The following is a 12,091-nucleotide window of genomic DNA, read 5'->3' on the forward strand; positions in this document are numbered from 1 at the left end:
CATTATGGCTATTACTTATGGTTAAAAATGAGTATTTACATGGGAAAAAAGGGGGTGGGGGGTGGGTAGGGGTTGGGGTGGGGAGGGGGAGATTTAAATCTGAATACTAATCACATCTCTTAATATCAATTTCTACACTTGTAGCAAGCACTTTTTTTCTTTTCTGTGTTCTTTTTGACTTTTTCTTGTGACTAATCAAACTTTCTAATCACAATGTACTAACCTGTCAAAAGCATGAAAAAGTGAGTATCAATGATGCAGGATCCAGTGTGGAACTGAAGAAGTACTATTGACAAGGGATTACACTAGAAAATTAAATTCTGAACTGCACTTAGAAACGATTCATTTCTCAGTGAAATTTTAATCAGAGCAACTGCACTTACACAATTACATTTGATTACCAGCCCTCCCCCCAACCCTCAAACACTGCCAGTGCCGAGACCAAATTTACATAAAATTTCCGTAAGAGAATTAATTATATTCTGGCTGTGGTTTCAAGTGCCCTTCACACAAGATTAATGAAAGTACAAATTTGGAATTTTAAAATTGTTTCTAAAGAAAGGGATTAAATCAAATTAAATCTACACTAATAACAAAGTGAACTATTATATTGATATTGTGTTCTCAAATGTAGAGACATTTTTGCCCTCATGCTGGTACTTTATTTGTATTTAAACTCTCAGCTTAAATGAGGATGCAAAGTGAGGAATACACACTATCAAGTTGTAAGGCTCATATGTTTGTAAACTTGATCAACACAAGTATTTTGAGATCACTGACAGGACCTTTTTGAAATTTCAGAAAACAATTTTGATATCTCGTTCTGCATGTCTGAGGGCAGAGTGTACTCGGTGGATGGGAAATTGACTGCTGGGCATGGAAGGGGATTTCCCAGGTAGAGGAGATAGGGTTTGGTTCCAAATATGTCGTTTTGAGATTTCAACTAGATCTCAAATCTACAATAACGTTCATATTTTTAAAAAACAAAATATCTCTTATCAATCACAATTCTATCTGGCTGTTGGGATTACAACACTTGTGCTGATAAAAATCATTAACTCATGCCAACACATGGAACAATGAAAATAGATATTACGGCTTATTACAAAACAAGTATCTGACAGTCAGTGAAAACAGATGGTATATTGCCTTCAACAAACAAATCCACTCCAATTTATACTTTTTTAACACATTTTCATTTTTTTGCAATACTGCATATCCGTATCCTAATGGCAAGTCATGAACTCCCAGTAAACGTAATAACCAAACATCAGTGAATGACTGCAATAAAGTAATATCAGTGTTATGAATACAGTCATCAAAATGCCATCTGTCCTGTAGTTTAAAAAATGTCATCAGTTTTTGTCATATTAGTCTATAAAATGTGCTCTAGTTCTTTTACTTATTCAACAACCAGATGTAGACAATCTTTAATTCATATAAAATGTTCTGGTTTCATTACACAATTCCTCCCGTGGTATCATTGACATAGATGAAAATATTCAATATTTTTAATATTTTCAAATTATGGCAAAACATTTTGCTCTTTCCTTGGAATCTAACAATTTCTTAAATATGAACAAAGTAATACTGTTCAAAAAGTAAACTTGTTTGTTTTCGATCAAATCCACACTTACAGAAGCTAATCTAAACGTATTGAAGTGGAAATTCCAAAAGGAAGTCTTTCAAAATATTTCTATTGAAGTTATATTTTGCTAAATTTTATCAATATTTTAACCAACTGATTTTGTGATAAATATGAAATCACCTCTTTCACTAATAATTTATGAATACCATAGTCTCATTGCCTGTCAGACACAAGGTTTAGAAATATGACATAAAATCTACAACATTTAAACCACTGTGTGGCAAGTCACAATCAAACACAGTTTTGACTGTAATTCCAATGAAAAAGACAGACCAAGACAATGTTGTCTATGACAGAACAAACCAACTAAGTTCCAATGTTTTTGAAATCACTAAAGCATTTGCTTTTCTTTATACTGTTAAAAAAGTTGACAATTAATTTATTTCAAAACTTATTTGTCAGTTTCACAGATTTTCTGTCAGTCGTATGTGAAGATAAATTTGCTATCAAGATATGATGAGGTATACTAATGTTCTGTGGGAGATGATTTGACTCATGAATAATCAATACTAGATAATTGATTTGTAGTTAATGAATATTCAATAATGACTTCATTAATATTCATAACCTCTAATGAAACCCTTCTAATAAGTTCATTCATCCCAATACCTTGAATAAGACAACAAACCAAAAACATCTGTAAAACATGAATACCATTTACTTCTATGTATATACTGTTTGATAAAATTCTGTACATGGTAATATATCCTTGACCCTTGACCTTTGAACATAGAAACACAAATCTATTTGAGGTATAGTTACTGTGGACATTTGCATAAACTGTTATCAAGGTTTCTACAAAATAAATCATTAACACTGATCTGTGAGTATGACTTGACTACAAGAGGTTATGTCCTCCATCGTCCAAAAACAGGTTTTTTAAAATACTTTTTCTCTTAATTGAAACTATGATTTAATTAAAACACTTCCTTGAAGTTAATTCATTTCAAACCATGCCCTTTAAAATGATTATTGTAAAATGTTCGATCATTTACAACATCATCATAAATCCTTTAATCATTTTCAAACAGGTTTGGACAGTCAATTGCAAAATTTCATTCACAAATCCTTCTCACTTCCCTCACCTAGTTTCCAATTGTTCACAAAATTAATGAGATGAAAATGTGACCTTTTACAAGAGGCATTCCAAAACTAATTAAAACGAATTAAACAACTCCAAGAAGTCTAATAGCACAAGTCTCAGAATAAAACTCTTTTCCAATTTCGAAAAACATTGTACGATTCCATGTAGATTTCAAAGTCTCTGCCATTACAGTACTAATAAACTTGAAAACTACAACAAGCTGTACTTAACCACACAAAGAAACAACAGTAGGAATATTGAGAGCTCTGCTATTCTTTTCCCAGAAATTTCTACACTAAACAGGAAATTGATAATTAGTCATGTTCTGAGACCATCTGTCTCCGCGAAAAGAACTTGCTTACATTTCTCAATATCTGTTAGAAACTTAAAATTGGTGTGGGAAGGGGAAGCATGGGACACTGATATCCAATTTACTGGTATAAAGCATGGTGTTTTTGATTTAGTCTATTTCCATACATTGTCTAGGTCTGCCTTTCTCAAACTTACTCCTGATTTTGTTGGTAAATCGATAGAAGTCGTCCCTTATGGAAGAGTTTTCTGCTGTACGGGACAGAACACAAAAAACACTGGTTACTTGAGTCAAATGTTCTACCGGTATTACTTCAAGTCAAATATTTCATTATTGTTGCATGGTGTCAGTCAGAGTTCTGTCATGGTTACGAGAGTCAAACGTTCTTCTAAAGTCTTCCAACATGCTCTTTCATGGTTTCAAATATTGAATGGTCCATTCTATTTGCTGGAGTCCAAATATTCTACAACGGTTACTCAAAAGTCAAATATTCTTCAATAGTTACTTGGAGTCAATTGTTTCACATTGACCATTGTGAGTCAACTCTTTCATAATAGTTACTTTCAATCAACTGTTCTGTGATGATTTTTATGAGTAAACTGTTCTTCAATGGCTGCTGCAAGTCAAATGAGCTAAAGCCAGTTAAATGATGTTTGTGGCTATATTTGAGCTAAATATTTCTTTTTTGAGTTCATTGTTTTGAAATCTCTACTTTGAGGTAAATGATTTATGATGTAAACATTCTGCTGTGGTTACACAATTCAAGTAGGCCTTATCTGTGGACACAACTTTTAAGTACACAAGTAAATACTTGAGAAAGCAAACTTTGAATTCTCATTTCTCAAAAGTTTCACAACAGTCAGCTTAACACTCTTGTAAGTTGTCAAGGGATTGTTCAATAGCAATTATAGTTTTTAATTAGAATCATAAATTGATCATTTTTTTAGATTTAAGTTAAGATCTGTGATTTAAGACTTTCACTTCTAACTTAAATACATTTGAAGAATCGTGCGATAGATTACTGCCCTGGAGAGATGAAAGGATTTTACTTCATTTCATACGTTTTTAAGTTAGAGGATCATATTGTGTCATGAATATTTCTGTTTGAAATCAACATTGCACAACAAGCCATGCATGTTTCTTAAAAACAGACAAGATATACACACTTACAACTTACTGGTGTAATTCAGTGGCTTACCATACACACATTACACAGATACATTTACATCTTGGTCACTGGTAGACCATATTACAGTGAAATATATTCTAGATGAGTTTGGTTGACATGTAAATTTTCAAATGGAAATGCACCAGGATATATGTATGTTTCTCAGTGCGATATAAATATGCAATTAACCTAATTTGCATGCAGAATTTATTACATGTTACATGACTCCAGAATAATTTTTTCATTTTTACACAAACAGAATTTGACCTGATATATAGCACACGTAACATTGTCATGATGTATTGTTTACAGTCATGACAAATTAATTTATCTAACAATTTCAATCAATCAAAAGAAGTGATACGGATGAAATATTACACATAGGGCCAAATGGACCAAACACAAAGGTGCAGATCATGTTTGCAAAAGACTGCACTACCGCGTTTGATTGACAGAGGAAAATGACACCATCTATTTCACCAGGTAAACTTTACACCTCATTAAAGGTACATCTATATACATCACTTGCCAGGTAACACTGACAAGTCCAACACAGCACACCTGACACTGAATCACAAGTAAGCAGGCACCATTACAGAAGTATAACGAGAAACTATACTGTTACACAGGCGTCTCAGAGATGATATCCATCTCCCGAGGTTTCAAGTAAGAAACTACTGGCGTTTGGAGATTTCAAGCACGGAAAATACAATCTTCAAAAATTTGAATTTCACAATTTCAGGAAACAATAATATTGACATAATAATATGGACAAAGCTAATGAGTATGATAATCTTTTACTTAATATTCAGGAAAATAGAAACTTGATTATTTCCAAAAGCATTTAGACCTCGTCAAAGAGTACCAGAGTAGCCTTAAGATAGTCTTCCAAAGACTATCATTGGTTGAAAAGATAAAAGATAGTTCCCTTCAGAACAGCACTTGGAGGTTTATATATAGGTGAGTATCTTTAAAGGTCAGTTCAGAAGGCTGCTGGCCAGATATCACCTCCCTTTTTAACTGGATCATTACACAGATAACTTTTAACAAACACATTTTGTTTAATGGCACCAATGTCAAATGTTCATACAAAAAATAGGTACTATTTCAATTAAATGTTGTTGTTCATGGTTTTGATACAAAATCCTATCTTTTCTTATGTTTGAAAAATGAATCACAGCCTATTTTTCTTTTTGGAACAAAACTTATTATGAATTATGTGAAATCATTAATTTTGGTCTTTAATTAATATGACACCAATTTTGAAAGTACAAGTAACATAACACTTTGTTTCCTTGTGTTCAATTACACATCTTCTATGCAAGCACATATTTAAAATGGAAAACATCGGCTCATATTCCAAAGCTTTCAATCTATTGTCGGGGTAAAAAAAAATTACGACACTGTAATATACAGCATTCCCATATCTGGACTTTTATGTACTCTACCATGATTTTCAATTGATTTGCGATTGCTTCTCTTCACCAAAAGCTAAAACAATAGCCATATAATTGCTACAGAATTTTGTGAGTAGAAAATTACTTAGTTACAGAATGCTACGATACATTCCCATACAAATTCAGATTGGCAGATTTTAAACCGATTTAAAACCTGACAATAAAACTTCATTTCCATCTAATTGAATAACTCACTGATATTCTTCCAAACTGGAGAGCAGCGATACCTGCGGATGGCTTCATTTCATTTATATTCCAAAGACGTTCTATAAAACCTGCTTTGCTATGACAGGCGAGATTGAATGTGTGTTTCGTTAATTAACCAGATATCCTGGCAGTTCGCTCTCCTATTGTGTTTAAGGTGTGTCCTTAAAGTTACGGAGACGTGCACTGCAGTGGTCTGAACACATCTTCCATCATTATCAATGTTTAACTGATTTTCCTGGAGACATTTCTTGGGAAGATTAAAACTTCTAAATGAGGTTGCATTCATTTCACTTATTAGATTTCTTTTTTTTTTTCTTTAATTGATGAAAATATTAAAATCTATGAAAAGTAATAATAAAAACACATGAAAAATTATTGATGCATGCATTCATGGTCCAACAAACTCATTTCAAAAGTTTATTCATATTACACATTTCCAAACAAATAAGGGAACTAAATCAATAATTTCCACCTATCTCATTAAATGAGATATCAGAAAAAATTAGAATGGGAACTCTCATAGGCCAGATATTATAGAATTTGATTATGAAGTATTCATATGCTGCAGTAAACTGTGTCGAGCTTTAAGATCCTCCTAGGACCAGTTTTATTTACATAAAGTTTTAATCTTGTGAAATAAGGCTATGTATGCATCAATATTTTGCAATGATAAAATACTATAGCTGTCACTGTCCGTTGGCATCAGTTTATTTATGGAAAACAGGAGTGGTTTGAACCATGAAAAGGACGACAAAATTACAATGATTTGTCCTAACACAGCCTAACAATCAATAGTCTGCAACAATATCAATTAATTCAACTGTTTATTGACAAATATTGATATAATACTTCCAACTTAAATTGAGGCTGATTAGAGATAACCGCAATCAGATTATGAAAGAATTTTACTCCAAACCAAAGTCACTAGTCCATATGTCTATGTTTGAATGCAGATCCTATATTCATGTCTGTTTGTTATATATGTAAAAACATGTTCTTGCATGAATCTGTAGAGCTGTGTGGAGCTTTATAGATTCATATACAACTACAAATTCATATTTCTGTTTAATGAGTAATTCCGTTGATATGTTGACCGAGCGATTGGGATTTTTCCCACTGTGCCTCTCTGAAGATCATACTTCTCCGATCATAATTTCCATTTGTATAATTAGTCGATACGGAGCTGAAGCACACTGTTGAACATGTGTGACTCAGTGTAAGTAAGCATAACCCCATGCTTCCATGCTGACTTTTGCTTGAACCATTCATGGTATTGGCACCGTCGCCATGGTGAGTTAGCTTGGCAATGAATAAAATTTCAAATAATGAAAAATTAATATGGCTACAGTCTATTCCTAACATTATTCTGCTGGCAGAATTATAATTTAAACTTATCATTTCTGTAAAATGTTTTTCTTCTCGTGACTGCTTGTGTGCAGACCTGAGGTATGAAATAAAAATGTTTTATTGCAGACACAAAACACGATTAATGACTGCTGTGTGTGCTTCAGCTAGTCAAATTGACCGAGTGTGAAGTCGGAAGAAATCAAATATTAATCGCCTTGAAAGTGATACAAATCCTCTTTCTGTTTTAATTGTCAGTGCCAGGACGCTTTGCACGCCTTCCACTAGTTTGATATGAGTCGTCTCTCAGCATAGAGAGCACTTCCATGATCGACTCTTGCATTGCCAGCTCTCGAAGATAATACGATAATACCACTTATGACCAACAGTGTATCAGTTGTCATTGGGTATCCATTGTTTACAATGACATTTAAGCCATACTGACCACTGACTATGTCAATAACTATAAAAGCCAATTACAAATTAAAATTTATTGACCAATGGTCAATCATGATCTCTGGAGCCTAATTACAAATTAAAAATGTAACGACTTTGACCAAAGAGTGATGGTTTTAGGTCCCAGTTCTTTAACACAGTCTAATGTAGTTGATAGTTATCATCTGATTGTGGATTTGTCCACTGCATATTATTGACCAGTGTCCAGGAGTAGAATCAAGTGATTATGGTCCTGATAATTGATAGTGCTGACATTATTTATGTTCGATTCCAGCGATATACCATTCCCCTGACACAAGGGAGAATTAGGCCACATGACCTTCAGTTTATTCCCAATCGAGTGATAAACACCAGAATCTAAATTTGCTGTTGATATTCCAACAGCCATGCTATACTGTAAACTTACTTACAATTTTTCAAATTTCAAATTTTTACATTTATCAAAAGCTAGAAGCAAAAGATATATTTGTGGGATTTATGAAATGGAAAATCCCTCTGTTTATACATTTTTTTTTTCAAATATCCATTTTTGTAGTTTTATGTGATCCTCAAAATACAGTGAAAAAACAGAATGCCATGGAAATGCTTGGAAATGATAATAGTCATCCGTGAATGGTAATGGACAGTTTTACAGTGACCCCATGTCTAAATACAACATTGCAAACATTGACAAAAACAATGTGAATTTTACTGACATTGGTTTGAAGATTGTGGAAATGAAATGTTTTTTTGGTAAGAATAATCAAAACCATAAACATGACATGAATTCCTGTTATTGACATCAATACTTTTTATTGAATTTCATATAAACCACACAATGTTCCTCATCGACATTCCCAGGGGAACCGAGACAGACCCAATTGATAATTACCAAATGAAACATGACTTTTATTATACAGCCTTGAATAAGAATGAGGAATTCTGATGAAAAAACTTTGGTTTTCTTCTTCTCACTTGGAGATGAACCACCACGATTCATTAATTTCTACTGCGGAGGTCACAGATCAGTTTGCATTTTGATGGCCTAATATGAAATTCATGAAAAGTTGAAGGTTTGCATGTTTCTGACAATAATGCACCTGAACATCACACCCTAGATTACTGTGTGTAAGAATGTATATATATGTATAAAATATTGCATCCTAGAATACTGTGAGCAAGCATATAGTGAGATTCATATCACACCCTAGAATACTATATGAACAGTTTGTGAGACTTGTATCACTCACTAGAAAACTGTATGAACAGTTAGTGAAACTTGTATCACTGTCTAGAATACTGTATGAACAGTTAGTGAAACTTGTATCACTGTCTAGAATACTGTATGAACAGTTTGTGAGACTTGTAACACTGTCTAGAATACTGTATGAACAGTTAGTGAAACTTGTATCACTCTCTAGAATACTGTATGAACAGTGAGTGAAACTTGTATCACTGTCTAGAATACTGTATGAACAGTTTGTGAGACTTGTAACACTGTCTAGAATACAGTATGAACAGTTAGTGAAACTTGTAACACTGTCTAGAATACTGTATGAACAGTTAGTGAAACTTGTATCACTGTCTAGAATACTGTATGAACAGTTAGTGAGTCTCATATCACACCCTAGAATACAGTATGAACAGTTAGTGAAACTTGTATCACTGTCTAGAATACTGTATGAACAGTTAGTGAAACTTGTATCACTGTCTAGAATACTGTATGAACAGTTAGTGAAACTTGTATCACTGTCTAGAATACAGTATGAACAGTTAGTGAAACTTGTATCACTGTCTAGAATACTGTATGAACAGTTAGTGAAACTTGTAACACTGTCTAGAATACTGTATGAACAGTTAGTGAAACTTGTATCACTGTCTAGAATACTGTATGAACAGTTTGTGAGACTTGTAACACTGTCTAGAATACTGTATGAACATTTAGTGAAACTTGTATCACTGTCTAGAATACTGTATGAACAGTTTGTGAGACTTGTAACACTGTCTAGAATACTGTATGAACAGTTAGTGAAACTTGTATCACTGTCTAGAATACTGCATGAACAGTTAGTGAAACTTGTATCACTCACTAGAATACTGTATGAACAGTTAGTGAAACTTGTAACACTGTCTAGAATACTGTATGAACAGTGAGTGAAATGTTATCACTGTCTAGAATACTGTATGAACAGTGAGTGAAATGTTATCACTGTCTAGAATACTGTATGAACAGTGAGTGAAACTTGTATCACTCACTAAAATATTGTGTGAAACTTGAGTGGAAAACAAGTAAAACTCAGAACTGAAAGAATTGTCTCTTAATGGAATATATGACCTATATAGGAGAAAATACCAATACCCAAAAAACAAATGTTTATGGGTTTCTGATACAAAGGTTATTCCTAAAATAATTGTGAACAAGATTTCACAGTTTATGTGTTTTATTTTGTACATAAAATTCAGTTCTATTGTTTCTGCTTGCAACTTAAGACAATAGAAATTTGATGTTGTTATGTACAGCCTACAGAAAAGTCGTGGACTAATATACGCTCAGCTCAGCGTACTTTAGTGGCTGTCCCAGTAGGTCTCACCTAGACAGAGCGATGTTCTGATGACCTAGCCTCTCACCTCCTGACGATCACACAGACACCACCAGGTAGCACTCGTGTCAGATATAGACAAACCATGTAACTGAATCATTTTCAGGCTGGTAGAAAACTGTTAAACACAACATCTTTCCCTCGTAACCAAAAGAACAGGAGGGCCTCATGATTGCCTTAATGGGATTAGAATTCCAGAATTATCGAACAACCTCCTTTCAAACAAAACAATTTGATCACTTTGTTTCCATGTTGACTTAACATATCGGTTTTTTTTCCCTTCTCTTTTCTGGTTCGACCAATTTCTTAGAAACAAATTCTGACACTCCTCTTTGTTCATAAAACTGAAATTTCATGGAATTTCAAAATAACTAAATGAAAGGTATTTTCTTTCAACACATAATTAAGTTTTCTGATGTATAAAGGCCATATATGAGAGAGAGAGATGTTCTCTTAAGTAAATTTTTCCCTCACAAATATTTTTAAATAAAACTTTCACCACATATGAAAAGTATTCCAATTTACAATTTCTTCGTTAAAGTTATCTGTTTCCAAATATACATATTTGGCTAATTGCTATTCTGAGAGTAATTTGAATTTCAATATTGTGGCTCCTGAATTGTTTCATTCCAAAATTTCCCATTTCAAATATGATATTGCAAATGCAATTTATCCCTCAACTTCCTATTCTTTATCAAAAGCCTTTGTGAATCTATTTAGTGTTAATGCACAACAAAATAGAAAAAAAAACATATCCTCCTATAATGTAGTCTGTATCAAGAATCTCCATTTTAAAGCCATTTACTGTGACTGTCATTATAAATGTGGACAAGATGGCGACAGCAAGTTTATAAGATGGTGATAGCTTGGTGGCTGTCTTCTTTACAACTCATCGCTCCGTGTCCATTCACAATAAAACACAAATTGAAATAAGTGTTCCATTTACACCTGAACAGACGATCCATCATCACACCTTTACTGAGACAAAAAAATATCGTACAATGGTCTGAAAATCTTTAATCGACAGTCAGCAGCTCATTTTCAAACCCAACCTCAAAATTTGGGAGTTTGCTTGATTTTGAATTTTACGCATACTTATAAACAACTTCACCCTGTTTTGTAAGCAAAATTTTGCGATAATAAAATACATTCTTTGAAAAATTAACAAGTACAGTTAATATGAAATATTTCTGAACTGTGAATTTGAAAGATATATAAAATCAAGTGTGAGAAAGCTGTTGACAATTGAAGTGTCTAAAACATGCTTGCCTTTTCTTATTATTTTTGAAACTAGTTTCTTTTTGTCACTTGAAATATATCAATGTTGTTATTATTTAAAAACAAAAACAAAAAATCTGAAAAATATGTCTGTGACTGTGTCCATTCAGTCCTCATTAATGGCTGTTTTAATCTTTACAATGGAATAAATGACATGTGACCGTGACAACAAGACCTGTAACACCTGGACAAGGTATAGCATTCTTCGTACCCTGTTACAGATATTCACCAACGATTCTGTATAGATCTGGCCATGTTTTAATGGTCTTAAAGAACAGAGCAATAGACATCAACAGCCTCGGAAACAAATAAGACATCTAAAAGATCAATGTGACCTAAAAAGATTTTGGTAATGTCTGGAGTTTTAATTCAAACAACTTGTATGTATGTTTCATATCTTTCTGACCTATTGTAATTGTGCCCATGATTTTGACGCCCGCACCACTGGTTGTCAATAGAAATATGTCCTGCAGGTATAAACGTCTCAATGCCTGTACTGAAGTGGTGTACAATATGGTACTGTCAAAATGTCATCAACACATCAATCTTTTGTTTATATT

This window comes from Ylistrum balloti, unplaced genomic scaffold (assembly GCF_031769215.1).
Source record: "Ylistrum balloti isolate Yb309-2 unplaced genomic scaffold, AGI_CSIRO_Ybal_v1 Utg371472, whole genome shotgun sequence".
Taxonomy (NCBI): Eukaryota; Metazoa; Mollusca; class Bivalvia; order Pectinida; family Pectinidae; genus Ylistrum; species Ylistrum balloti.